The 27,851-nt window shown below is 56.5% G+C and overlaps 1 protein-coding gene across 6 annotated transcripts in view; it reads right to left on the bottom strand.

The window, feature by feature from the left end:
• The window catches only part of CMKLR1 (chemerin chemokine-like receptor 1), a 48,020-nt gene that overhangs the window by 9,385 nt on the left and 10,784 nt on the right, over positions 1 to 27,851 (bottom strand). The window contains exon 1 of one of the 6 annotated variants that reach the window (XM_070627069.1): positions 26,348 to 26,772. The exons of 2 other annotated variants lie outside the window; for them this stretch is intronic. The gene's annotated coding sequence lies outside the window, so the exon portion shown is untranslated. Of the gene's footprint in view, positions 1 to 4,895; positions 5,125 to 15,001; positions 15,349 to 26,347; positions 26,773 to 27,851 lie in introns of those variants that run through there. 3 more of the 6 variants (XM_008533826.2, XM_070627068.1, XM_070627070.1) reach the window with 3 other exon arrangements.

Below are 27,851 nucleotides of genomic sequence, written 5' to 3'. Positions count from 1 at the left end.
AATGATGCCATGAAACAAAATACAATAAAACAAAGGGATTAAATCGGTTCCAGGATATGGCCTCACACCCATCAGGGTTGGGCTCTTAGCTCTACAACCTACAAGCTGTGTGACCCTGGGTATGTTTGCTCCCCTGCCCCGCCCCCCCCGCGCAAATTTATACGTTTGTGTTCCTCCAAAATCCACAACCCCCAATGTGATGGTAGTAGGAGGTGGGGCATCTAGGAGGTGATTAGGTCATGAGAGTGGAGCTCCCAGAAATGGGATTAGTGCCCTTATGGCCATCGGGGACACAATTCAACCCATGACTCTTACGTTGTTGTCATTATTGTTAGAACAACATTGCTATTTGGGGTTCCTCCAGATCACTCACCCCGTGCTTGAGGGTCTTACTCGCAGCTCTGCCCCACGGCCTCCCCCATGCTAGGGCCCAGACCCTATCCACACACACACACACACACAGAGCGTGCTCACAAACATAGAGATATACACACTATGTGCTCACACATACAGAGAGGCACACAGACACACACGTTCAAACACACACACACACATAAGCCCTGCCTCCGATAGAGAAAGAGATTTACGATCTCCAAACCCAACAGGAATTGCCATCTAAAATGTGCAAGGAACTCCTTCCTGGAAATCCAAAACAACAGCAGCAACCCCAACAGAAAAGTGGATGAATGATATGAATGGGTAATTTACAGGAGGGAGACCCCCAAACCAGGCAGAAGTCACCTGATGATCAAAGACGTGCACATGAGAACTGTGGCAAAGACTGGAAGGCTGGGAGGGAGACCCCTGGGGGTTGGCGGGGGAGGGTGCCATGCCTTGGGTGCCCACGAACACCTGTGCACCTCACAACCCCGCAAGGAACCACACTCTGAGATGCTCCTGTGCAGTGTTTTCGAGGGCATGTCTTAGCTTCCGTTCTCCAGAAGCAAATCTCAAATGAGGATTCCTGCAGAAGTGATTTATTAAGGAAGTGTTCCAGGAAAGCCTGGTCAGGGAGTGGAGAAGTAGGATTGGGCAGGGGAGGAGGCCGGCCAAGGGTGTAGCACCAGGCAAGGTCCCACGGAAGATGGCCTTGGCTCCGCTGGGGCTCAGGGAACAATGGAGGTCACATTCCGGGGGGCTGAGTGTTTACGTCCTCCACCCTGTCCTGGGTGTGCATTCCCAGGCCCTCCCAGTCTCTGAGGTCAGTCCTCCGACAGAGAGAGGCAGGTGCTGGCCATCAGGAGCCAGAGCCCCGGGGAGACTGTGCACAAAAACAGTCAAGGATCCGGGGGACGTGGGCAGCCCATAGATGCATCTGCTGATGGCTGGAAGGTGGAGACTCCCGAGAGTCCATGTGGGAGAAGAGCCGGGTGATGCTATGTGGCTGTTAGAAGCAACAGATTATCAAGTGTACACACAGCGATGAACAGAACGCGGAGCATCTTAAAACCAACGACCCTAGTGGCACTCAAGTACATGGAAAGCATGCACGCAAAAGTGGCAACACTCACAAAACATGAGCACACGTTCTGCAAGAACACAGCCAAAGAACAAGACACATTGAACAGATTAGAATGGCTCCGTGGGAGCGCGTGGGGGCAGGAATGAGTAGGAAATGGAGCTAATAGGAAACGAACGCCGTGAAGGAAGAAAATAAGAGAAGTGTGGGGGCTTCCGGAGGCCGAGGATGCACGGAGGGGTGTCACTATGTCAGCCCTCCTTCCTCTCCTGAGGTCCAGAAAAACCCAAAGCTAACAAACCCACACCCCAAATCCATGCCTGGGTTCATGCTTGGGCAGGGCCCAGCCCATGCCTGGGTCCCCGAGTCCCAGATGAAGCCACACTGGGCAGGCGAAGGGCCAAACAAGCAGCCACCCCCAGCCTCCTCCGTCAGGCAGGAAGAGAAATGGACGAGCCAACGAAATGAACAGCATCAGCGCAGGCAGAGGTGGGACCTCCTTGGCAAGCCCAGCCCCTGGCAGGGACCAGATGGTCACCAGGCAGAAGATCCTGCTGCAGATGGCCCTGCCCTGCCCACACGGCCACCGCAGACCCTTCTCAAGGTCACATCTGGTTCCTCCCATCACACAGAGCCAAGACCTCAGGCAGATGTTATTTGCTTAATTTGTATTAAACAAACACGTACACAGCCCTCATTACATTCCACGCACGGTTCTAAACCTTACCACGGAGGAGGAAACCGAGGCCCAGAGAGGGTAAGTAACATGCCTGAGGTCACACTGATAGCTCAGGTAAGCGAGGTAGGTCAAATTAGTCACTCTGGACAGAGAAGGATGCTCAGAGCCTGTGGAACTGCCAAGCTCGCTCTCTCAACTTGTCCACTGCCTCGCCTCCTAGGAACATTCCAGAATCCTCTGGTCTTTGCCCCAGTGGAACCTCCCAAGAGCCCCCACGAGATCGATCTGTCAGGGTTCAGGGTGTGCATTTTACAGATGGGGCAAGACGAGGCTCCCGGTCCCCAGAGATTTGTCCCCCAAACCCCTCTGCCTCTAGGTAGTGGCCCGAATGGGAATGAGTCATGACCCCAGGTGCTGTCGGGGAAAGGCTGTGAAAGTGGGGTCTCTTCATTCATCCATCCTGCAAGGGTGTGTGGGGCCCGCCACTCCCTGGCCCTGGTGAGGAGGCTGGGGGGGCAGTGGGCCCACCTTTTCCCACCTGAACCTCCCTCTGACTTGCAAGGTCCTGGTCACTAGTCCCACTTTACCAAGGGGACACCTGGGGCCAGAGCAGGAGGAGGGTCACTTGCCTGAGGTCACACAGCTGGCTAGCCGCAGGGTGGGGATTCGAACGTGGGTCCCTACAAATCCAGGGGCCCCCCTCCTCCAGCTGCCGCCTACTGGCCTGTGTCCCCGTGGGCTCAGGGGACAGCAGAGCTGAAGGTGTCTGGGCAGCAGGTGAGTGCCTTCCACTTCCTCTCCGTGTCGCTGCCCAAGCACCTTTGCCAAAAGGGCGCCCTGAGGCTGCAGAGGCCTCGCTCCCTTTCCCTCCGTGTCTGTCTGTCAGTGTCTCTCCCTGCTTGCTTCCCCATCAGCCTGTGTCTCGGTCTCTCTCCCCTTGTGTGCCTCTCTTTGCCCCATCTGCCTTCTCTCAGCCTCTCTCTTCCTCCTGGTCTCCTGCCCTCCCCTCTGAGAGGCTCAGCGACATCCCTCACCTGTGTGCCCGCTCGCTCCACCTCCCAACCTGCTGCTCTCCCCTGGCAGCAGACCCGGGCCCAGTGCAGGGGCTTATGGGGGCCCGTGGGCGTGGGAGCCCGGCAGGGAAACTGGAAGCTCTCCCCTCCGTGTTTGGCCTGGCTCCCGTCCCCATCTCCCACGGCCCCCACGGCCCACCCTGACAGTCAGGCTGGGCGGCCCCGGATGCCTCTCCTCCAGCCCTCTTGGCGTCCGGAAGGCTTCTATGGGCTGGGAGGCCCCTGAGAGACCATCCTGCTTTGTAGCTGGGGAAACTGAGGTCCAGAGAGCCTGAGGGAACCTTCCTGAGTCACAGAGAAGAGGGCCTTGGTCTGTCTGGTGCGTGGCATATCCCCAGAGCCTAGAACTGTGCCTGGCACCTCCCACACCTTACTCCTCACCCCTGCTCCCGACATCCTCATTGCACAGATTTGCAAATGGAGGCTCACTCAGAGAGGCGAAGTGACTAGCCCAGGCTCACACAGCCTTTTGTATCAGCCCGGGATTCGAACCAAGGACTCTCTGACACCAAAACCTTTGCTATTTCTCCTTGCCCAAGACCACAGCCTCAGCCAGCAGCTGAAACGTAATGAAGGGAACCTTCCAGGCACCACTTTCCCCCCTCACAAATGCCCCTCCTCAGCTGCACCCCTGCCTCCTCCAGGCCCGGTCAGCCAACTCTAGGTCCTGATGTCTTTGTCCACTGCCGGAGCTCCCTGGCTGGTGCCAGCCTTCAGGGCAGGGAGAAGGGGCCCCCACAGATGGCTCCCAGAGACACCTCCAGGGTTGCGATGCCTGGATCCCCAGCTCTGAGAAACCCAGGAGCCTGGAAACCACTCAGCGTCAGCAGACGTCCCAGCCGCGGGCCTGGCTGCCAGCCCCAGGACGGAATTAGCTCTGCGTGAGGAGAGAATTTCCTCCCTGGTCCCACGCCCACACCCGGGAGCGCACGCTGAGTCACCGCGGAGGGGCTGGGAGGCGCTGGCTGCCTAACAGGCTGCCCCATTTTCTTCTGGTTTGGATGGGGCCATGTTTGAGCTGACAACTCTGTGGCCGGGAACAAAAGCGAGGAGCTTATGTCCCTGGTCCTGGAGAGCTCCCTTGCTCAGAGGCCAGAGGCCCAGAGACTGCCAGCAGCTGAGGAGAGCACAGAAGCAGGAGACGCCAGATAGCCACTCCACGGCCTGGCAGCCCCCCTTGGATGCCACTCTTTCCTCCCCAGTGTGCTCAGCCCCCAAATCCACTGCCCCCTGCTCTGGGCCCTACAGCCTGACCTGCAGGACTGACATCAGTAGGCTCCATGCACTCTGACTGCTAGCTGGTTTGATCAGTGAGAGGCCCAGCGGGGTTGCAAGGCAGGAGGACAGCGAGGTCAGCTGCTCATTCTCCCAGGTCCCTCCCTGCAGCATCTCCAACAGTCGGCCACAGCCACCCTCCCTGGGTGGCAGGAGCCACTCCCTCTCCTGGCCCCTCAGCCTGGGGGCCGGAAGGTCTCCTTGCATCCTAGGTCTTTCGTCGCTGCGCCACCCTTCATACTGTCCACCGCCTTCTAAGTCCTCCCTTGCCTTCGCTTTCATCCATCGCCCCGTCTGAGTGGGTCATCTGTTTCCTGCTGAGAACCTCGCTCCCTCATCCCCATGTCTGTCAAATCCTACCCATTTGTCTCCTAAACAGCTCACAAATCTGTCCTTCAGCCCTGCTCACCTGGATGCTGCCACGGGCCCCTAGCCGGCCTTTCGCTTCAACTACGATTTCATTTTCCACCGAGTAGCCAGGGACACCTTTTCAAAATGCACATGACCTCACGGCACTCCCGCTTAAAACCCATCGGCAGCTTCTCGTTGCTCTTGGAATAATATCAGCTCCTTGCCGAAGTCCCCAAGGCCTCTGTCCACCCCAGGACTGAGTTGAGGCTCACCCGGCAGTGGGTTCCGGGCCTGGGCAGGGTGTAGACACTTCCTTGCAAACCCAGCCCCGCTATCTGATTGCAAACCCAGCAGCCACTCCCAGCCTCAAAAGCCCCACAGCAAGAGCATTGGGATGGGCGCCTCTCTTCTAGGCCAAAAAGCCACTCTGACCCCCAACAATGGGTCCAATGCACAGACACCATGTGTCTTCCTGGCCACTCAGCTTGCATCCAAAGCCATTGGGCCGATAGCCTGTGGCTCTCCTCGTAAACACTGCTGGAGGCCCCGGAGGCAGCCTGTAAACAGAGTTTCTCCCCTGCTTCTATGCCACTGGTCTGGGAGGCCCAGCACCCCATTTGCTTAATCTCCTGAAGTCAGCCTTGAGTCCACTCACGCAAATAATCCCCGAGCTGTGTACACAGCATATCTGGAAGGCCACAGGCACTGAGGGTGTTTAGCAGAGCCGCTCAGGATGTGGTCTGAGAAGGCTGCCAGGGGTGGTTGCCCCAAGCCAGGAGCCAGCTCACAGCATGCGCCCCGTGTCCTGCTCACCGCGTGGGCCTGGAGCCTAGACTCTGAAGGGGCTCCTGGGTACCCCCCGAGAAGCCATTGTTCTAGCCCTTGTCCCCCTAAATCCAGGCCAGCACAGCCCCCCTTCAGCCCTGAGGGCCAGGCTGCCTCCGATACTGCCCCAAAGCATGGCTTCTCCTCCTGGCACCTTGAGACACTGGGAGGTGGCAGCCAGAGGAAGTGCCCATCCACAGGGCCCCAACCTGCAGTGAGACCAAAAGGCAAGGAGGCTGACAACCAGGCGGCTGCTGCTGGAACCCTTGTTTTCAGCTCCCAGGCTTTGCTCGCAGCCTCCCTCTGTTGCTCTGTCAGGTGAATGAGAACCTCATCAGGCCCCTAGGGCTCAAGCAGAGCCCCAACTGGGGATATGAGCCCCAGCCGGCCATCTTGGTAACGAGCTTTGGACCCCAGAAGGTCAGGGTGAAATGTTACTAGTAATAATCACCAAAATAACGCTATTTTATTGAGCACCTACTGTGTGTGCTAGGACGTTGAGAAGTCGTCTATGTACATCATCTCACACAAACCCCAAGGGATGGTGGCCATTATTATGGCCGTGTTAGAGCTGAGGAAGCTGAGGCCCAGAGAGGTTAAGAGTTTTGCCCAAGGTCACACAGCTAGTGAGAGGCAGAGGTGGGATTCGAACCCAGGTCAAGAATCGAGTGTTCTTTCTTTTATGCCCCACTGGCTCTGCCTGGCAGACGTCCTTAGATAAATCCCTGACCCCCTGGGGCCTCAGTTTCCCCAGCTGTAAAACAAGGAGCTTGGAGCTGATGGCATCAAAGTCTCCCTTTCAGCTTTAAAACTTGCCATAATTGGGAGCCAGCCGGGTGGCATTAAGTTACATGCTCTGCTTCAGCAGCCCAGGGTTTGCAGGTTCAGGTCCCAGGTGTGGACCTACACACTGCTCATCAAGCCATGCTGTGGTGGCATCCCACATACAAAATAGAGGAAGATTGGCAATAGATGTTAGCTCAGGGCCAATCTTCCTCACCAAAAGAAGAAAAAAGAAAAAAATGCCATACTTGAGTGAGCCCAGTGTCTGTCTATTCCCAGCCTTGTGCTAATAAAAAGACAGCATGGCTCAGCTCCACGCTGTGTGACCCTGAGCAAGATGCTTTACCTCTCTGAGCCGTAGTTGACTTGCCTGCAAAATGGCGATCATAAAACCTTCCTTTCAGAAAATCAGGGGTCTGGATGAACTGATCTCTGAGGATCCCTTGCAGGTCTAAGCTGTCTGGGCTGGAGATTCAAGGTTAATTTGCCAGCCGCCCCAGTACCACCCCATGAGCAAGTCTGGGGGCATTGCTGACGGGGACCAGGTTGTCTCAGCTCCATCCTCCACTCCAAGCTGCACAGGGGCTAAGAGCCCCCACTAGGGAGTCAGCCAGACCAGGTTCAAAGGCCCTTCAGGGTTCAGTGAGCGTAGGCAAACCACCTCTGTCCTCCAAGCCTCAGTGTGCTCATCTGCAAACGGGGCAGATATGATTACCCACCTCCTAGGGCCGTCGTGAGCATGCCATGAAATGAGGATCTGCACACAGCACCTGGCACACAGTAGGTGCTCAGCAAACGTTTGTATAGGAAAACGAGCTGGGGCCGCATCTGCGAGAACCAGCAGCATCCCTGGCCCCCCGAGGGGGAGAAAGCCAGGCTGGATCCAGTTCGCGCAGATTCTGAGCCAAAGCAAAGGCTGTGTTTCCGGAAACCACCGGAGCTCAGCGAGGAGCCGGGGTGGCGTCTGGGAGCAGAGGAGGGACAGGAGCCAGGCCGCAGCCTGCGGTCCCTCTCACCTCCCCCTCCACCCAGAAGCTGCCCCAGGGCCGGATGAGGAAGCTGCGGCCACTGTCGCCTCTACCCTCAGCTCAGCTCCTTCTCCCTTCCCCGCAGGCCCACATCCTCTGCGAGAGACTCTGCAGAGCGTTTTTCAACTTGATTAAAGCCACTTGGTTGAAACCCGGCTATTGTCCCACGTCTGCCGGCGCAGAGCATGAAGATGTAACACAGGATGGCCCTCGGGCCGCCCTCCACATCTCCCACCCTCCGATGGCCCGACCCCCTGTGAAGATGAAGAAGACAGCCCAGGCGACGCACCAAGGGCCCCAGACGATGTCAGCTCCCCCTTACTCCCATTCGACAGACGAGAAAATGAGATTCACACGAGTCCCCTGGTCCTTCCCAAAGTGACCCAGCGAGTGAGCAGCGGGTGTATTAGGAGCCCCGGGCTGGGCTGCTGGCTTCTGACTCCTGGTTTTCCCTGGGATCACGTGATCTATCACTTAGAACTAGATTTTAACCCCAGCTCCAGCACTTGCAGGCTGTGTGACCCTGTAGAGGTTACTTCACCTCTCTGAGCCTCAGGCTCCTCACCTTTGGCATCTACCTCTGGGAGCTGTAAGGATTCAATGAGATAAGGCTGGTGAAGTGCTGGCCTGTCACCATCACCATTACTTGTTAATATGACGGGAGACGGGGGATTCATCTCACGGCAGCGAAACTGGGAAGCGTGTGTCTGCTGCTCTCTCGGCGGGGCCGTTATTTCAGGGCTCAAGGAGACCTCGGCAGGGCAGGGGCTTCTCTGGAAGCTCAGGGCCAGATGTCAGGGAGCGTGGGGCAAACAGGAGACGCCAGGAGGCTGCCGCCTGGGGTCCAGCCCCCTGCCAGGCTTCTTTCTCCTCGTGTCCCGTCTGCCGTCCCCGGAGCTGCGCTGAGGCCCCAGCACCCCTGCCGAGGGCAGCTCCCTCCGGGCCCCTCGCTGGCTGCCCAGCAGCCGCCTTCACTCACTGTCCCCAGACGCCCAGCCTCCGGCCTGGGTCACTCCTGCGCGGCCCTGTCACGGGGGAAGAGAGCTCATCCTGGGCCGGCGCTCCAGGAGTGTGGCTGCGCACCCTCGCCAGGGAGAGGTCAGAGGGCAAGCCCCACGGGGGCCGTGGAGGGGCAGGCGGGCCCTTCCCAGACAGGCTGATTCAAACCTTCCGGCGGGGTCCAGAAGCTTCCCGACTTCCGACGAGCTGGCCTTGACGACGGGCCAAGGGAAAGCTCAGACGGCCAAGGATTCTTCCTCCGCTTCTCTGATCCTCCTCGCTCCCTTCCTCCATCCTTCCAAGACATGTTTATTCAACACCTAGTACCCGCCAGGCCTCACTCTGGGTCCCGGAGATGCAGCAGGAAGCAAAGACAGACGCATCGCTTCCCTGGAGGGCCCGGCATTCTCGGGGGGTCGAGGAACGGTAACAGATAAACAAATAAAGAAGTCAAGTCTCTCTGGAGCCAGACGGCCTGGGTTTGAATTTCTGCTGGGTTTGAATTTCTGCTCTGCTTCTCACCTGCTGTGTGACTCTGAGCAACTCACACACCTCTCTGTGCCTCAGTTTCCTCATCTGAAAAATAGAGGTGATAGTGACTCCCCCCTCACAAGGTTGTTACGAGGATTAAATGAGTTTACAATGACAATGTTTTAGAAGCATGCCCGGTTCATTGGAAGTACCTTGTAAATGCCGGAAAAATAAAATGAATGTAACGGTAGGTGGCGATATGTACTACAAATAAAATATAAAGAGGAAGGGGGCATAGAGATGGGGTGCCATTTAAGGTAGAGTGCTCAGAGACCGCCTGTCTGAGAAGGTGACCTTCCAGCAGAGACCTGAATAAAGGGAGAGGGAGACACGTGACCATCTGATTGGGGAGCACTCCAGGAAGTGACAAGAGCAAGTGCAAAGGCCCCGAGGCAGGAGCAAGTTTGGCAGCTTCAGGAAACAGCAGGGATCCGGATCTGTGCATTCAACCATCCATTCGAAGGCTGCTAGTGGGCACCTTCTAAGTGCCACACTCCTCGCTAGATGCTCAGAGAGTGAAGTGGCCTGGTCTCGGCCCTCAGATAGGGGAGATGGGTGCAGGAACAGATTATGGCATGGTCAGTGCTCTGAGATGTCTCCTAAAGTCCAGACTTCCAGCAAACTGGACACACTGAGCCTGCATTACAGACAGGAGGGGGTTTTCCACAGTCCCCACCCCTCCCTATTGCCCCCTTGGTGCTGTGGCAATGAGTCAACTGCAATCCATTACAGAGTTTGCCCTGGGTGTCTGCTCTTGTAGAAATGAGAGCAATCTAGGGGGAGAAAGAAGAACCAAGTCACTCCCCCTTTCAGCCTTCGGGGCAGCCCACGTACTTCTTTGTGCAAGTGAAGAATGTCCCTCCTTGGGTCATCCGTGGCTCCTGCCTGGCCCTGTTGGTTGCCGAGTCTGCAACCCTGGCTCTGTACAAAGTAAAGTGAAGGTGGCTGAGGAAATCAGGAGAAGCTTCTTGGAGGAGGTGGCATTTGAGCTGCAGAGGGAACTGTGTGCGCAGAGGCACAGAGGCGTGATAAGTATAGTTGGGGGGGGGGGATGTCAAGAGACGTGGCTGAGAAAAGAAGAGGGGTTCAGACTGCAAAACCCTTGCCAGGCACCGACCTCATCCTGTGGGCACTGGGGAGCCATGGATGGTTTCCAGGCAGAGGAATGTCCATCTTTCTGAAATGACCCCACTCTCTCCTGCACAGCTGATTCGGGGACTGTGTTGGAAGAGGGGAGACGGGAGCCAGGAGACCAGCGAGGGGCCTGGGAGGCTGAGTGAGGGTCCTCCCACCAGGTCCAGGTCCACTCAGCATTGGCAGTCTTCGGAGGCTGCAGGACTCAAGGGTCCCAACAGAGAGCCGGGAGGGGGTGGGGGGAGGCTGGCAATGGCCCTGTTTTCTTGAGGGATTTTCCTCAGCCCACACAGGCAGATTTGCCTCTGGAGCCGTTTCCATGACAACTTCGAATGCTCTGAGAAAGGGCTCGGGTGAGCAAATGAACGGGGACCAGAGACACCCGGATGAGGCATCCTGGGAGAAGCCAGGCTCCGGAGTGGGGCCCACAGCGGCCAGTCCCAGGGGCTGAGGCCCACCCTCCACCCGCAGAATCCCTGATGCCACAGACGAAATCTGGTTGCCATGGCAACGCTGATTCCCCATCCCTGGGCCCAGGGACCCAGGAGCTTTCGGCGCAGGGGTGGGGAGCGACAGGAGGCGACAAAGCCAAGGGACAGCCAGAGCAGCAGCTCACAGGATATGCTCATCCCGGGACGGGTGTGCGGGGCAGGTGCGTCTGCAGACCCCCAGGAGGGGAGCACGAATGCAGAGGAAGGAGCACCCCTGGGTGCTGATTTCGGATTCCAGAAAGGCGGTCCCCAGGCCTGGAATTCCACCATTAGAGTCCTACTTTTAACTCCCCCACCCAGTTAACTGCAGGAAACATAATAATGATGGTAGTAACTGCTATGGACTGATGTTCAAGTTCCCCCAAATTCATATGTGGAACCTACTCCCCACTGAGACGGTGTGAGGAGGGGGGGCCTTGGGGAAGTGCTTAGTCACGAGGGCGGGCCCTCACAAATGGGATTAGGGCTTCTCTAAGAGACCCCAGAGAGCTCCCCAGACCCACCACGTAAGGACACAGCAAGAAGACGGCATCGGCCATCTCTGAACCAGGAAGCCGGCCTTCACCAACCACCAAAACTGCCAATCTTGGATTTCCCAACCTCCAGGACTGTGAGAAATAAATTTCTGTAGTTTAAAAGCCACCCAGTTTGTGATATTTTTGTTACAGCAGCCTCAACAGACTAAAACAGTGGTGAACATTTATTGACAGTGTCCAAGGCACCAGGCACTGTTCTAAATGCTCGACGCACGTGAACTGATATAATCCGGACAGTAAAAACACAGGAGGTATCATCGTCCCCATTTTACAGACGAGGAATTTGAGGCACAGAGGGGTTAAGCAACCTGCCTGAGGCCACACAGTTAGGAAGCTGCATTTGGACTGGGCTCTGGCTCCAGGGCCGGTGCCTCACCCGCTATTCTATTCCTCCTCACCTACCTCTCTGCAGTTTCCTTCTAAAACCTACACCTGCTCCTGGTGGAGCAGGAGTGGCCTGCTGTGGAGTGGCCTGAGCACCTCTTCTTAGTGCAAAGCCATCCTTCCCCCCAGCTCAGGCTGCGGGGCTTGGAAGCCGCTGACCCCACCCACTGCTCCAGCCCTGGCCAATGAGAAGACCCCCTTCCCCTAGCGACCAATGACTGCTTCCGGAATTGGGCACATGGCCTCCAGCTGGCCAATGAGAGCCTTCTCTGGGACTCTTGCTAAAACTGTTGGAGCCAGGGCTCAGGAGGGAAGCCCGGCGCTGCAGGACACCAGCACTGCCACCACGTGGGCAGATCTAATGGAGATGAGACCAAGGCCAAAGGAAGAGAGCTCAGGGATGGGGAGAGACCAACATCTGGGAGCCGGGCTACTCCGGTAGCACGAGAGCGAGACTGAGGGCCCCGCAGACCTGTTTGCCTGACCCTACAATGTCCATTTCTGCATGAAGGGGCTCCCTCAGGGGCAATAAACCCTCTAGGGCAATCAGGCTCTCCAGGGAATCCCCAAACTGGAGACTTTTTCTTCATTTCACAAAGGAGCTATGGGCCAGAACTTGCCCTGGCTGTTTGATGCACAAATGAATTGGACGCTGTCCCCACCTTCACGGGGCGGTGGACAGAGGAGGTGGGGACAGATTAGATGCATCAATCAGAGCTGACATTTCTTGAAGGCAGACCCTTTGCTCCATTTTATTCATTGCTACTCCAGGACCTTAAATAGTGCATGACACTTAGGAGGCGCTCCATAAAATTTGTTAAATAAACGTATGATTTGACAGCTTACTATGTGGGAGGCATTTCCATGTTATTAACTCATTCCCCCCATCAGTCTCGTGAGGTTAGAACTATCACCAAGCCCCATTTTACAAAGGAAGAAGTAGAAGCTCAGAGAGGTTACGTAACTTGTCCAAGGTTGCCCAGCCTGGAAGCTGCAGAAGGATTCGAACCCAGGAGTCTGCGCATTCCGGGTGCTGTGGTGGATGTCTGTGTGAACACAGCAGGAGCCAGGAGGAGGAAGGGCCCAGTCCCAGCTGAGGGGGAAATCGTAGAAGGGCATAGAGGGGACAGCACGAGAGAAGGCAGGGCGGCAGGACAGAATAGAAGAGTTGGGAGCTCGGTGGCCAAGAATGGAGGAGGAGGGCAGGGTGGAGAGGTGGGAGTATGAGAGATAAGGCCGGAGGCATCATGGGGCCTGGCGGGAAGGAAGGCCGTGGGGCCGTGGTGAAGAGCTGGCACATTAATCTGAGGCAGCGGGGACCAGTGAGGGCTCTGTGCAGAGCAGGGCCGTGGGGAGGAGAGAGGGGATCCATGAGCCGGGAGACAGCACGGCGGTGACCTGGGTGTGGAGACGGGGGATGGCAGCAGGCAGGACCGACGGGACGTGAGGAGGGACTGAACCTGGGGGGGCAGCAGGGTAAGGCGGCAAAGATGCCCCAGGGCTTCTGGCTGGCATAACACAGTGAGAGAGGCACCCGGATGGGGCGGGACCCTCACTTGGAGCCCGCACGTGGAAAGCACCCTTTCTGGTACCTGAGCCCTGAAGACTCCAAGCCTGGATCTCCTTCCACCCGGCCCTGGGGCCCCCTCTCCATCACTCCCACCCCCACGCGGCCCCAGGAGCTCACGCAGGGACCCTGGGAGCCTGCCGGCCAAAAGACCCTTCCACTGGTTCAGGCTGGTTTGTGGCGGGGCTGGAAGGGTCCTGGGTGTGGAGAGAGGAGAAGGAGAGAATGGTTGATGCTAAATGACGGGGCGGGGGACATCTCAAAGATGCAACTTCATCCCCCCGGCCCCCTCCATCTTCCACTCCAGCAAACCTGGGGAAGCATTGGGGGCTAAATGTAGCGACCAGACCAACAGGGCTCCTGTTGCATTCCCAGTTCGCTGTGTGACTTTAGGCGAGCACCTTCCCTCTCTGGTGAAGCCTCAGTTTCCACATCTCTAAAAATGGACAAGTTGGACTGAGAGGGGAAGACTTTGAAGCGCAGGAAACGGGGAGAAGGAAAGAGAAAGAAAAGAAAGTTGGGGTGTGAGTGTGGAGGAATCTGGGGCCTCACAGGTAGGAGAGCCGAGGGCAGCCGCCTAGGACAGCTTATGTCCGGAAATGTTACTATTATGTTATCACGAGTTATTTGCCAAAACAGGATTTTTGGAGAAAGCTAAACACCCAGCCTATCCAACTCAGGCTGTCACCGAGGCCGGGTGGTGGAGGGACCCCCAGTTCAGGAGCCAGGCAGCCTGGGTTTAATCTCAGCCAGCTGTGGGGACTGAGAGAATCATTTACACACCGAGCCGCAGTTTCCCCATCTGTAAAGTGGGGGAAGTCACTACTTACACCTCTTACACAGAACTATTCTGGGGTTAAATAACTAGACACTTGTAAAGTGCTGAGAACAGATCCTGGCTTTGTTCTCTCACCATCGATGGAGAAAAGGCTAAAAGTGTGCACGTCGGGTGAGCGTGCGCATGTCTGTAATCCTGACGTCCCAGGGCTCCAGGCAGGGGACGGAAGTAAAGGGGAAAAGGCAGCTCAGAACTGGAGACGGGTGGAGATAAGCTGCAGAGAGAGGAAGGGAGGGCCCTGGGTGTGAGCACTGGTCTCTGTTCCCCTCGGCCAGCCCGGGGGGGGTCAGACCTGGGGTCACTGACCTGGAACAGGGCTGCAGGACTCCTGGGAAGCCCTCAACCATTTCCCATGGGAGGGGCCCCTGAGGGGACCTTGGAGCCCAAGTCCTTTCAAACCAACCCGCTCCCTTGTGCCCCAGGGGTCCTGGCCCCCATGCACAGTGCCCAGCCTTGCTCTGTCCTCATCACAGTGCTTCCCAGCACCCGGGTGGGCTGACAGCCTGGTCACTACAAGGCTGGGCAGGCGGTCAAGTGGGATCCCGTCCTGTCCATCAGCCTTCCTTGAGTCTCACCAGCAAGGCTTCTCCGTGGGGACTCAGAGCCCTCACCTGGCACGGGGTCCCGGGCGCAGCCCTGGGGTGAGAGGGACAGAGACTGAGAGGCTGGGGACGATGATATGAACCCCCAGTTATGCGGTACCAACTGCGCACCCAGTGCCTCTACTCAGAACAAAGCTGCGAGGTGGGTGTTTTTATTTCCATTTTGCAGATGTGGAAACTGAGGCACAAAGAAGCAAGACCCCACAGCTAGGAAGAGACAGAGGTGGGACTTGAACCTCGGCTGTTCTGACACCAGGGCCCATGTCCCCGATCACCGTGACTGCCCTGACGTTCTGTGACCTGCCCACTGGGGACCCCTCCCCCCAGTGCAAAGCCCTGCGTCCTTGCGCCTGCTGCCCCCACCTGTGCCCAGGGCTGGCGGGGCTGCAGCATCTCACACATCTACAACCCACCTCCAAGAGCCCCCAGCGACCCCACTCACCCACCTCTGGACCGCGCGGTCACCACACACCAGGGTCCATCCAAGGCGGGGGCTGCAGAGGCCTGTCCAGCGAGGGAGGCCCCCGAGAGATCTCTGAGCCTGGAGATGCCCCTGCCGCACCCTGCCAGCCCGAGGCACAGGGGCCCTGGGGCCCTCAGCAGGTCTGGGCCCTCGGAATTCCCTGGCTGCAGCCCAGGCAGATGACGACAGAGCTGGCGCTGCTGCCAGCACCCAGGCCGGCGGAGTATGAGCTCCCACCCCGTTCCCAGGCAAGGGGGGCGGGGGGGACCAGCTGCCCTCCCCCTCGACCCTGCACGGCACTGTCACCTTTCCCAAGGCCAAGCCCAAGACTTGCCCAGGACGGGTCTTGCTGGGAAAGCTGCCCCCCCCCCCCACCCGCCCCATCCCTAACGGAAAAAACAGCCTCTGGAAGAGGAGGAAATTCCAGAATCCTAAAAGCCATTGCTGGACAGGCTTTAGGATCGAGGGGTCTGCCACCCTCACGTTGCAGAAAAAAGAAAGCGGCCTGGAGCAGCCGACAGCTTAATCCTCAGGCGGCTGCAGCAAAGCCAGACGCCCAGGTCAGCGGGACCCCACGCTTGCCACGTAATCTTGGGTCCTGGACTCGGTCTCCCCATCTGCACAGTGGGTTGATGTAAAAATGACGCGAGATCACAAATGCAGGGTCTTCAGGGGGACCCGTCATCCCAGACAGGCTGGTCACCCTACAGATGTAAAGACCCCGGCTCCGGGAAATGCGCCCCTTGGCTGTTAGGTTTAAAGAGAGCGACTTCCGGAGCCAGGAAACATCAAGTCGGAATTCCAGCTGTGGAATCACAAGCTTTGTGTTTTTCACTCAATTAATTCGGCAGATGTCTGCGGTGTGCCACGCACGGTGCCAGGTGTGGGGATGCTGTGGGGGGCAGAGGGGCGAACCCCGTGCCCAGGCAACATGTGGGGGTGGCCTTCAGCAAGTCGCCTCCGCCTGGGACCTTCCCTCCTGAGTCCCCGAGTCCTTACTCGTCTCCCGAATGACCTTTGTTCTCATCTCCAGTCGCCTCTTCCTTGCAGCCCACCAACAGGCCAGATCTCCCCCAAGCCTCAAGGAAATAAAATAATCAGAAATGAACTCTCCCTGGGCTCTGCCGTTTTTCTCTCCTCCCCCACCCCACCAGCAGAATTTCTAGAAAAACACAAGTCATTAGAAAGCACTGCCTTTTTGTGCTAAACTGAACCCCAGCAAGCTGCTCTCAAGCCTGGTTCAGCACCCTGGAGTCACACAGGACAATGGGCCACCTCCTGCCCCTGGCTGCGGCCCCTTCCTCACTTCAACTGCATCATTCTTAACCCCTCGCCTGCCGGCCGCTACCAGCTGGGACCGCGCTCCCTGGGCAGAGGGGCGAGGTGCTGCCAGATGTTTTCGCTTGTGGGTTCGTTGATTTGCTTAATTATTTGCTCGGTCCAGAAGGGAGGGGAAAATATCTTGCAAGGGGTGGCCAGGTATTCAGGGGAACGGAAAGGAAAAGTGAGAGTGAAGGAGGAAGGGAGATGTGGGTGGAGGCCGAGGACGGAGCCAGGGCTGGCGGAGGGGGAGAAAAAATGCAGACGATAAGTAACATCCTAAATACTCAGCATGGGCGGGCCTCGCAGTGGACACCCGGGCTCCCAGTCTGGAAAAGGAGAAGCAGTTCCGGCAGTCACGTGCCAGTGCCAAAAACAAACCCGCTCCGGGGACTGACAAGCCTTCCCAGGGCCGGGGGCAGAAGGACTTCCTCCAGAGGTCCCTGTGGAGAGGTGACCAGCATCCTCAATGACGCCCTGACCGTGGACGCAGCCTCGAGCTTCCGGATGTTTCCGGAGAGGCTTCCAAACCCCTGCTGCTGGAATGCGGGGGCCCCGCCCCCCATAAGCCTGCGGCGCTGCCCCAAACGGCAGCTCTCAGTAGGAGCCGCTTTTCCCAGCCGCCCCACCAAAGGAGCAACAGCGTTTTTCAGCCAAGACATCCAGTGCAGGCTTCCTCTGGAGAAAGTTCTAGAATATGTGGGAGCAGGCCTGAACTGCGAGGCCATCGAGGCGTTCTCCCTGACTTCTTTCTCTGAACTGACGCCTCAATACTGTTAGCAGCGGTAAGCAGGACCCTCTGCTCTGTGGAAAATGCTAGAACCCAGCCTCGCTCTCTCCCAGCTGGGGATGGGCCAGGGGCGTCGTCATGCTCCCTCCTCCACGCTCACTCGGGAAACAGGATGCCGACAAGGACACTCGTGACCTCTATGTAGATGACCCTAGAGCCCGGTTTATCCCTCTTGTCCCAACATATGTGTTAAGAGTGCCACTTTCACTCTAAAAGTGTCCCCATTTGGACAATAAATCATGAGGTTTCCCCACTCACAGATCTACCCTCCTCTGCCCCACAGGAGAGGGGCTGGTGGAACAGAAGGCCGGAGCACTGACCGGGCCCCCGAGCTGTGCTGGGCCCTGTGAGGCGGCTACCACCTAGATCCCCATTTGGCAGATGAGGAAACTGAGGCTCAGAGAGGCTGTGGTTGCTGTTTAAGAAGATAGCCACGTGCCAGGCCCCTGTGCCAGGAACCTTCCAGGATTTAGATGCCCGTGGGTTCTGCACAGAGACAGCTACTGTCGTCACCTCTGTTTCACAGACGCAGAGACTGAGCTCAGAGCGCAGATAAAAGGGCAGCCTGCCGAGGCCCCTCTGGTCTCCGCCTGAACACCCAGATTCCAGAGGCAGCTTACTTCAGCCTACGAGCTGTGTGCTCTTGGGCAAGTGACTTGGCCTCTCTGAGCCTTGGTCTGTCTCATCTGAAAAATAGGAGTGACTCTGGCAACTGCTTTCTGTTGTTGAAGGATAACCACCCACTGGGAGCACCCGGGAAGCCTCAGGGGACGTCCAGGTGTCAGTTCCCACTGGGTGGACAAGGGGCAGAGCAGGACTGGAAACCAGACTACCTGCATCTCAGCCCCAGGGTGTCTCCTCCCAGAAGCTCACAACGCCCAGCGGGACCAGCTGCACACCTTTCGGGGCCCGGTGCGTGTGGACGCACAGGCCCCTTACCAGAAAGTAGTAAGGATCTCGAGACAGTGACTGCGGGACATCAGCCAGTGAGGCCCCTCTGAGCCCGGGCCGCCCCGGTCACTAGCCCACGAAGCCGGGCCTGCCCCTCAGCTCTTGGGGGTCGGGAGAAGGGTCCTCCCCACCTCAGGCCCCAGCAGGGCGGGAATTGGTGGGGGCGGTGACCTCAGTGGGGAGGAGGGAGCCGGGGAGCCAAGAAGGGGATAGAGAGAGGGACAGAGAGAAGGCAGAGGGAACAGAGGGCGGTGGCACCACGGCGTAGACAGAGCCGCGAGGAGCGACAGGCGTGGAGGAAACACAGGGGGAAGAGGAGACAGAGAAATGCGGCAGGAGGGGGACAACGAGACGCAGGAATGGGGACGACAAGGACAGAGAGACGCAGTGACAGTACAGAAACCGCAGAACAGCAAGAGTGGGGAAGAAAGAAAGCCAGAGCAAATACAAAGACTCAGAGACAGACAGACAGACAGACAGGCAGAAGAGGAAGAAGCTGCAAGGGACCTATCTGCCGGACTCCTGAGAAGGTTCAGGAAGACCTGACGGACCCACCCGGGGCGGGCAGGGGTGGGGCCCAGGATCAGCTGGGAGTGGGAGGTATGGGGGCGTTTCCCGCGTATTTACAGCAGGCCCAAGAGCTATGAGGGCAGTCCTGGGGTCTTTCCAAAATCCCCAAGGATCAGAGAACTAGGGGCGAGGCGAGAGCCCAGCAGAAATGGGAGGGGCGTCGCCTTGGGATGGAAAGTTACAGCCACAGGGCAGTTGGTGGCCACAATACGCGATGGGGGCTCGTCAGTGTCTCTGGTTAATTTTAACAGGAAACGGTAAGTATATTTAATACACAGCCTGTCTGGTGCTGGGGTGGGGGCAGAGTCTGGGCACCCTGGCAGAGAAGAGGCTGGCTGAAAGCCCTAGCAGCATGTTTTCTCAATTCAGCCTGGGTCTCCAGTCATTATCGTCTCTGAAACATCTCTCCAAAGTGAGCCCACGAGCCCACATTCCTTTCCTATAGTCACCTCACCTCACGGAGCGTTCAAGGGTTCTCTTGGGATGAGATGGTAAGTCCACTGTGAGAGTCAGTTGACCACCCACGGCCACAGGGGGCCACCAGGAGCACATCCCTTGGCCTCTGGAGGGAGGAGCGGGCGCTGCGTGAGGCTCAGCAGGACCTTCTCAGGCTGGGTTCAGATGGGCCAGAGGTTCAGATCTTCCCCTTGTGACATCAAGGAGCTGAAGTCGGGCAGAACTAAGTTTAAAATCCCTAATGTGTTCGTGTGATGGTCAAGGAGATAATGGCGATGGAAGCGGTGGACCTTAGAGCTTATAATCACACTTCATAGCAACACTTACTTTTAGCCTAATGGGCATCCATTCACAATTCTAATTTGCCTCTTTTAATTTAAAGTTTTGACTGGGCAACACAACTCCATCTAATGGGTGATGTTCGAAACCTCCTACAATTAGAAAAAGGTTAGAATGTAAATGCTTACTCCTACCCTGCCACCGGCCCCCAGTCCCCACGGCGCCCATCAATTTTTATTAGCTTTTCATGTCTCATTCCAGAGTGTCCTTAGGCAAATACAAATGTAGATTCTCATTTCTCTCCTGTTTTGCATAAAAGGTAGTATACTATACACACTCTTTTGCAACTTGTCTTTCTTACCTAACCAAATATCTTGGAGATGATTTCACATCAGTGTGTCAAAAGCATCTGTCCTTTTTGACAGCTGCGTAGTATTCCACCATTGGATTTGTCATCATTTATTTAATCAGTCCCCTGGGGATGGGCACTTAGCTTGTTTCCCATCTCTCACTGTTACAACTTATCATTACGTATGTGTTACAATGTGGCAATCAGTCATTTTCTGTGTGTATCATCTCCCACTTATTCTTAATAGCACCTGGGGCTCTCAAGCCCTTATCTTCTATGATGAGCAAACAAGTTTTAAGCCCTCCCTTTGAACTGGCTATTCTCTGTTTTAATCTATCGAGAAAATGCTTCCAAGCCCCTTAGACTGTCGGCTCCCACAGCACCGGGGCTGCGTCTGGGCCAAGGTCTCACAGGGAGTCAGAGAATCTTGATGCTCATCCCACGCCCGGCTGTTCCAACTGGTTATCCTCAGTCTGCACATTTATCAAAGGGAGACAACAATCGCTCGCAGCACCACTGTGGGGATCAGAGACTGGGAACGAATTCTGTGCATGTAGGAAACTACCCACGGTGTCAGGGAGACAGGATTAAGCCCGAGGCCCCCTCGATAACCCCAAAGGGTAGATCTGGACACTCTGGGTTCCCAGAGAAGAAGCCGGGCAGGCTGGAGGAGGCAGGCTCTACAGAGAGCAGGGAGCGACAGGCCAGCCAGCAGATTTCCGGTGTTGTCCCCAATCTCAGGGCCCGGAGCCGAGCACTCGAGGAGCCATTTTCTGGAGCTGGCTTGGCAGCCGTGAGCAGCCCCGGGCAGCCGCCAGTTTGAAGCTGCTTTCTGCTGTTATTCTGTTTTAAAATAAAGCAGTGATCGCATTCCTGGGGTGTAGAGAAAGCTCTCCCCTCCACAAACTGGCCCTCGCCTTTCCGGCCCCCGGGGAAAGGATCCAAAGTAATTTTCCACCCACTGCGCACAAAGAACAAATCCTGGCGGACAGCTGGGTGCCCACCCCACTCCCAGGCGGGGTCCCTATCTCCCTCTCCATGGCACTTACATCTTCCCAACTCGCCACCCAAGGGCGGGCCCAAGCGGCCAACAGAGGAGCCTTTGTCTCCCTCCTCCCTGCTTCCTCACCCTCCTGCCAGGAGCCCTGGTGACGTCTCCACCGGGGCAGGTTTCCAAGGGCCCCCGCGGTTTGCAGCCACGAGCAGGGGCCCTCGAAACCGCCGTGACGCTGAGCATGAGAACGGCCGTCGTCATCCCTCTGGGTCCTTCTCGTCCCTCACTTTCCTCCAGCCTCCCAGCGGCCCTGATGACCACCCCCACCTCACAGATGGGGAAACTGAAGCTCAGAGGCTTCAAGCCTCTCACCCAAGGTCACACAGCTAGAAAATGGAGGAGGCAGGACTTGAACCCAAAGCCATCCTCAATGTGTGATAGTGAAGGGGGAATTTTCTGGAGCCAGACCATCCACGTTCAAATCCCAGTTCTGCCACTTACTACTTGTGAGACCTCTCTGTTTCTTAAATTCTCTGTGCCTCAGTTTCCCTATCTGTAAAATACAGCAGTAACAGCACATACCTCATAGGGTGGGTATTAGGATTAACTAAGAAAAGGAACATAGAGCACGTAGAACACTGCCTGGCCTCTGGCAAGTTCCCCGTGAGTCATCTGCTGCTATTCCTATTATTATTATTGTTGTTGTTGTTGTTGAGTATGATTATGATTCTCACAATTATATGACATTGTCCTAGACCTGAACGTGGTACAGTCCAAAAGGAGTGTGATTGTAAAAAACCTCTCAGAGCTTCTTTCACACTGAGGTGTAAGTATCTGATGACAGATTACATATTTCTCATTCACACATTCAATAAACTTGACTGAGTCCATATTATCTGCCAGGTACCAGGCAAGGAGCTGGTAAAACAAAGATATAGTTCTTACTCCCTTGAAACCTAAAGCCAGGCAGAGGAGACAGACGATGAGTAATCATAACACAGTAAGCTTGCATGCCAGGGGAACATATGGGCTTAGTATCAGCTCCAGCTGGCAAGTCAGGGAAGGCTGCCTGGAGGAAGCGAAACTTGAAGGACACGTGGGAGTTGGCCAGGCCGGCATCGCAGGCCAAGTGACCAGCAGAGGCCGAGGCTCGGATGCACAAGAACTTTGCACATTCACGTAATACGGCTGGAGCAGAATGTTACGAATGGAGTTGGGATTTAAAGCTTTCACGGTGGAAACTCAGGCACTGTGTGGAGCAGAGGCAGAGTTTTAGCAAGAACATACAGACCCTGAGTCTCCCTAAAATCCCAAAGTGGGGCGGGGGGGGGGTGTGATAAAGGGGAGAAACCCTGGGACTCTCTCCCTGAGCCCTGGGAGGTCTGTAACATCTAAGGTTTTGGTGCTTTTCCCCAAGTTCCACCACGAAACCCAACCCACTCCAGGGATCTAGGACTCAGAACTAAACGTCCCAGATCCCAGGACTCCACCGCTCCCTCACCCTCCCTCCCCAGTTTAGGAAGAGCCAAAAGTGCCAGGCCACCCCTGGGACCCTCACTACCTGCCTGGTCACCCAGGGGCAAAGCCTTCTCCTGCCCACTTTCTTCTTCCTCCCTCCTCTCAGCTCTTCCTCCTCCCTCTGCCTCTCCTCCTGGCCACAGTCACAGACACTCTGCCCTGGCCTTCCTGCCTCCCCGGGGCCCCACCCTCCAGGGAAATGAGCCCACCCGCAGGCCATGCCCACAGCCACACTGGCTCCGCCCACGTTTCTGCTCCCAGCCCACCCACCCCACCCAGGACACCCTCCCGGCTGAAAAGCATCCCTTCCTCCATTCTATCACAGAATAGATGCCTGGCCCTGGAAGCTCCAGCACAGTCACAGTCAAAGAAACACAGTCCGACAGCAAAAGCACTTATAAATAATTTGAATTTTTACTGCCATCTCTCAAAGCAGCACAAAGAGGATTGTGGTCAATGTTGTTGGGGCCCGGGTCTGATGCCCATTACCAGCGGGGGGACACTCATCCCATAGCTGCAGAGAATGCTAGATGCTCCTGGCTCCCAGCTGCCCGCTTCTCCCGAGAACTGCCCTCAGCCACACAGGAGCTGCCTCTCCCCAGCTGCCCTGGGGAATGGCACGGGCTCCAGTGCTCCCTGGGGCATCGGGATGAGGCTGGTCTCTGCCCAGGACCACATCCTCACTGAGCTCCTCACCCACCCCCGCCCCACCCTGTCCTTGAATGCAAATGTACAGTGTGCTCAAAAACTCACTAATTGAAGTAGATGATATTTTAACGCAATATTTTCTAAAAATCTAAACTAATGCACAAAATGCATGATGAGCAAAATATCAACATTTTAACTCAAGATGGGATGCAACCCTGAACTCTCATGAGCCTGCCTCCCTCGCCTCACCCTAATCCCACCCTGCCCAAGAGCACACCCTCCCTGCCTCACATTCACCCAAATCCTTGCCTCAGGCTCTGCATCTGCGGAAACCAACCTAAGACAGAGATCCAGCTCTGAACCCGATACAAGCCTCTCAGAACTTTCTTTTCCTCATTCCTCTCCTGTGTATCCCCCATCATTACAGACGCCCTGATGCCCCTCTCTCAGCTCCTCCCCACAAAGCCCACTTCTCATCAAGACTTTGCCCTCCCTCCCAGATAAGGCAGGCTCCCGGCTCCCCTCCTGCTCCTCTTCCCACCAGCCTCCTTGTGTCCTTCTTGCCCAAGATCAGCATCTCCCCTTTTCATTCTCTCTTCTCCGGTCCTCTCTCTGCCCACCGCCCTGACTGATTCATGAATGGAGCCCTCACAGGGGAATCCTCTTGTCCTGTTGCCCAGTCGGCACCCACTACGCACCAGGTACATTCCCCCCTCCGCAGTCCAGCTCTGGCAGCTGGAACCTTCACCGCCCGGGCCCAGCCTCTTGGTTCTTTCTGGTCGCCCCCTGTCAGCCACATCTGTGCTCGCCCAGCTTCCCCCTGAGTGCAAAGGAGCCCAAGACACCATCTGAGCTCAGTGAACTCCAAACTTTGGGATTTCATGAACCACTTACATCCCCCAAACAGCCTTGAGAGTGTCCTAGAGTTTTCACCTTTCTGTGTTTGCCAAGTAAGGACACTGCAAAATTAAAACCATATCCACCATTTCAGGAAGGAAATGACATGTTAATACCAACAAAATCCGTAGGACAAAGACTCATCTCTCATGGTTGAAAACACTTCGCTTTACGAAAACATTCATTCTATGGTCAACATTTTCTCCTTTTTTTCTTTCTCTGTAGGCTGGCAAAAACTTGGCCACGTACACATTCCAGTGGGCTGGGGCTGTCAATCTCCTATTCGACATCAGGGGAAACTGAGACCCAGAGAGCAGCTCTGTCTTTCCCCTCCAAACCCTGGTTCTTGAATGTCCCCCGAGGGAAACAGGAAAGGAGAAGATGCTGTTCCAACTCTGTTCCTGCTTTCAGAGAACATGCCCCACTTCCCCTCTCTGAGCCCCGAGCCTCCAGATCTTCCAGACGACACGGAACTGGAAGGTGCCAGCCAGTCGAGCATGGAGGACTTGGGGTACAGGCCACGCCCGAGTTCATGAACCCGCACAGCCAGAGAAACAGGACTGGGCACCAGGCCACTTTCTCTAACATCATGTTTGGGCCTCAGTTTCCTTTTCTGGAAGTGAGTTCTAGGCCCCTCGCTAACTCCCAGCTGCCTCACAGACAGTGGCACATGAGCCAGGGGTGGCGACGCGGCAAAAGCTGAACTGGCTGGAGAAAGAGGGCTGGCCCCACAGCCAGTGCTTCAGATGAGAGGCACTGGGGAGATTTCCAGCTCCAGAGAGACTGAGGGATCCGTACACCAGAGCTCTGGGACTCCAGCTGGGGGCCCCAAAGTTTGCATCTTTGAGCAAAACCAAGCACTATCCTGTCCCCACTGGAAGGGGCTTCGAGGCCCTAGGTGCTGGCTGGGTTCTTGCTGCTTCTTCCCTCTGGGAGCCGGCCGTGATCAGGGGCGAAGCTGTGAAAGGATGTGGGTCTCAGCTGTCCAGGAAACATGCTCTGGCTTCCCAGCCACAGATGTAGGGCAGCATCCGGGAACACGGCTCACCACAGTGGCACCTTTGCAATTGTGGTTAAAGTTGTCTGGGTTCAAACTCTGGCTCTGTTGCTTACCAGCTGTGTGACCTTGGGCAAGTCACTTAACCTTTCTGTGCCTCTATTTCCTCATGTACACAGTGAAGAGGCGAGGGGAGGAGGACTCAGTCGTCTATGAGCGCCCGTGTCAGGCCTGACCATCCATGCATTCTTTACTGCAAGTTTCTCCAAATGAGCCACAGAGACAGGAATCCAGAGCACAGACAAGGGCCAAAGATTTCTGAGGGCTACAGTTTTTGTCTTTAAATGTACGGGAATATTATGGCACCACAAAATTCCTGTGCGTTTATTTTTTTTTAAACAAAGCCTATGCCCTCCAAATAATTTTACGTGTTTTAAAAATAAAGCACAGGACCTCAAAATAACTTGAGTGAGGGTTCGGTTTTCTCTGAGGGAAGGAGGGGGCTCCAGACGTTGCCCGGATCCTGTTCCTCAAAGCACGAGGGGCGCCCTCTGCTGTCGGGGCTCCTCTGTCCGTTCCCTCACTACGGTTTTCGGAGCACCCAGGATGCCCCAGGCGCAGGGGTGTGGGCACCCGGGCAGGTTTTCTGGACAGCCGAGACCCGCCTCCTTCCACAGCATCGCCCCTGACCACAGCCGGGGGAAAGAACCACCAAGAACCCAGCCGGCACCTGGGGCCTCGCGGACCCCTCCCCTGGAGACAGGTAAACCGTTCGTTTTGCCCAAAGATGCTCCACTCAGCCTCTGGAAGGCTCAGGGCACTGGCTGCAGAAGAAGGCAGGGAGGAGGGAAGAGCAGGAGGGAGGAGGGAGACGGGCAAGAGGGGTCACACTGAGACGACAAGGGCCAGGCAGCCAGCCCTTGACCCTGCTCCTCACAGTGACCTTGCTCTGCGCCCCAGGTCTGGGGCGACAACACAGAACCCCAGAGCTTTGCAGACCCTTGAGGAAGGCGACTCATGATGCCCCAGCATTTTCCATGTGTCATCCTAGGGGAGATGCAGGCTGGCCACCACCACCCCTGGGGAAGCCAGGTGATGCCCAGAGAGGCCTTTCCGATGGTTCCGGAAACATCCCTGCCCCTGGCCAGGGGCGAACCTGACTTCACCCCAACACCCTCAACCACTCAAGAGGGCACTGATGCACGCCCAGTTTTCACGAGCGCGCCTCTCGATGAGATGAAGCACCTTGCACGAAGCCGCACGGTGAGAAGCAGAGAGCGGCAGCGCTTCTCAGTAACCCGCCCCATGCCCGGGGACGCGGACGGCGAGCGACAAACAGTGGATGCCGTGCATCTGAGCGCCGGGCCCCCAGCTCAGCGCGTCCCCTCCGCAGACTCCCACTTCCAACTTCCCCAATTCCACTTCTCTCCTTTCAACAACTGGCTGTCGCAAATACCAAAAAAACAAAGACAAACAATAAAGTAAAATGTGGTCTCCCCCAGATCCATGTCTCCTGCCCCCACCCCAAAACCCCGTGAGGCAATGTCGTTCCCACCCCACCTTCCAGACGAGGAAACCAAGGACGCACAGCTAGGAAGTCGAGGAAATTGAAGCCAAGCGGTCCGGTTCTAGAAGCTTCGGCTGCCACGCGGTCCTGCCTCTTCAAACACACGGTGACAAACGTGCTCCGCCCCACACCAATCCCCAGCCTGGTGGCACCGGCCCCTCCTCTCCCAGCACCGGCTCCACCGCCCGCTCCAGGAAGGAGGGCACGCCCGGGAGTGAGGAGATGCTTTTACCAGCTCAGCAGAGGGTGACATGGACCCCAGACTCTTCATCCAGGACACAGGACACAGCCAGAGGAACCGGCTCTGCCCACGGGCTCTGTCAGAAAGTGGGAGTCCAGCGCGAGGGCAGTGTAGACACAGGGTGTGCCAGGATTGCATCACTTGCCCCACAGCCTCCCAGGCTCGCCCTGTTTCTCTGAGCTCTGCTGACACGCAGCTTTTTCACGTAAAAAAAAAAAAGTCTGCCCATTTCCAGCCACTCCACCTACCAGAAAAGGGAGGGACAGAGAGGCCTGGTGAAAGTGTGAACAAGTTGGAGCTACACACTTCTCTTCGGGAATTGACTCAGTGACTTCCTGTCCTCGGGTCCTTGCACTGGGGACGCTGCTGCTCATTTACCACCAGGAAGGTGCCTGGCCAAAAGCTCCTCTCACCTTGTGTCCACAGAGCGTCCACCATCATGGACATTCTGCTGGCTTAAGCCACCAGGCTCACCAACCCCGACTCCTGCAAGCTGTCGTCAGCTGCAACCACCTCAGTGTGAAAGAGTTGATTGCTTTGGTTTTCAACTGGACATCTGGATGACAATGGGCTTTTGAGGGAATGGGGCATGAGACTAATAAGTCTTGATCGAGCTAGCAAAGATATAAGAGGTGGCCCTAACTGGAGTAAGGAGGGTCTGTGGCGTAGGTAAAGTGGAAAGGCCTGGAAATCACAGATGGGGAGAGTAAGTGGGCTCTGGAGAAGGGGCCTTCTGGAGTACAGGCAACTATAGGAGCCTGTCTCCTATTGTTACGAGCTGTGCGGCCTTAGGCAGCCAACGAACCTCTCTGATCCTCAGTCTCTGAGCCTTATCTTGGACAGGAAAACATGGCTGCCAACAGGCTGAGGGTTGGAGCAAGAGGGGGCAATTAAAGAATCCAGTCTCACGTCAGAAAGTATTTACCGAGGGCCTCGCATGCACCCCCTCTCTTTTTAAGTGCCCAGAAGCCTAAGGCACGCCCACTTTACAGGGACCTCCTGAGCATGGGGTCCACTGCCAAAACTTTTAAGTGGATTATCTCATTTAACCCTCACCACACTACTCAGGACAGATCCTGTCAGTGCTCTCATTTACAAGTGGGGAAACTGAGGCCGAGAGAGAGAAGCCGACCTGAGATCATCCAGCTGGTCACTAAGGGACTCAGGATTCGAACTGAGGTCTGTGACTCCAAACTGAGTCATGACGCTTAGGGCCCCACAGCGGGCAAAGGGCTCACACCACCGGAGGCAGGTGC

The sequence above is a fragment of the Equus przewalskii genome, chromosome 7 (genome assembly GCF_037783145.1).
Source record: "Equus przewalskii isolate Varuska chromosome 7, EquPr2, whole genome shotgun sequence".
In the NCBI taxonomy this organism is placed as follows: domain Eukaryota; kingdom Metazoa; phylum Chordata; class Mammalia; order Perissodactyla; family Equidae; genus Equus; species Equus przewalskii.
The sequence above is the reverse complement of the archived record's forward strand: the minus strand, read 5'-3'. Positions and strand labels throughout refer to the sequence as shown.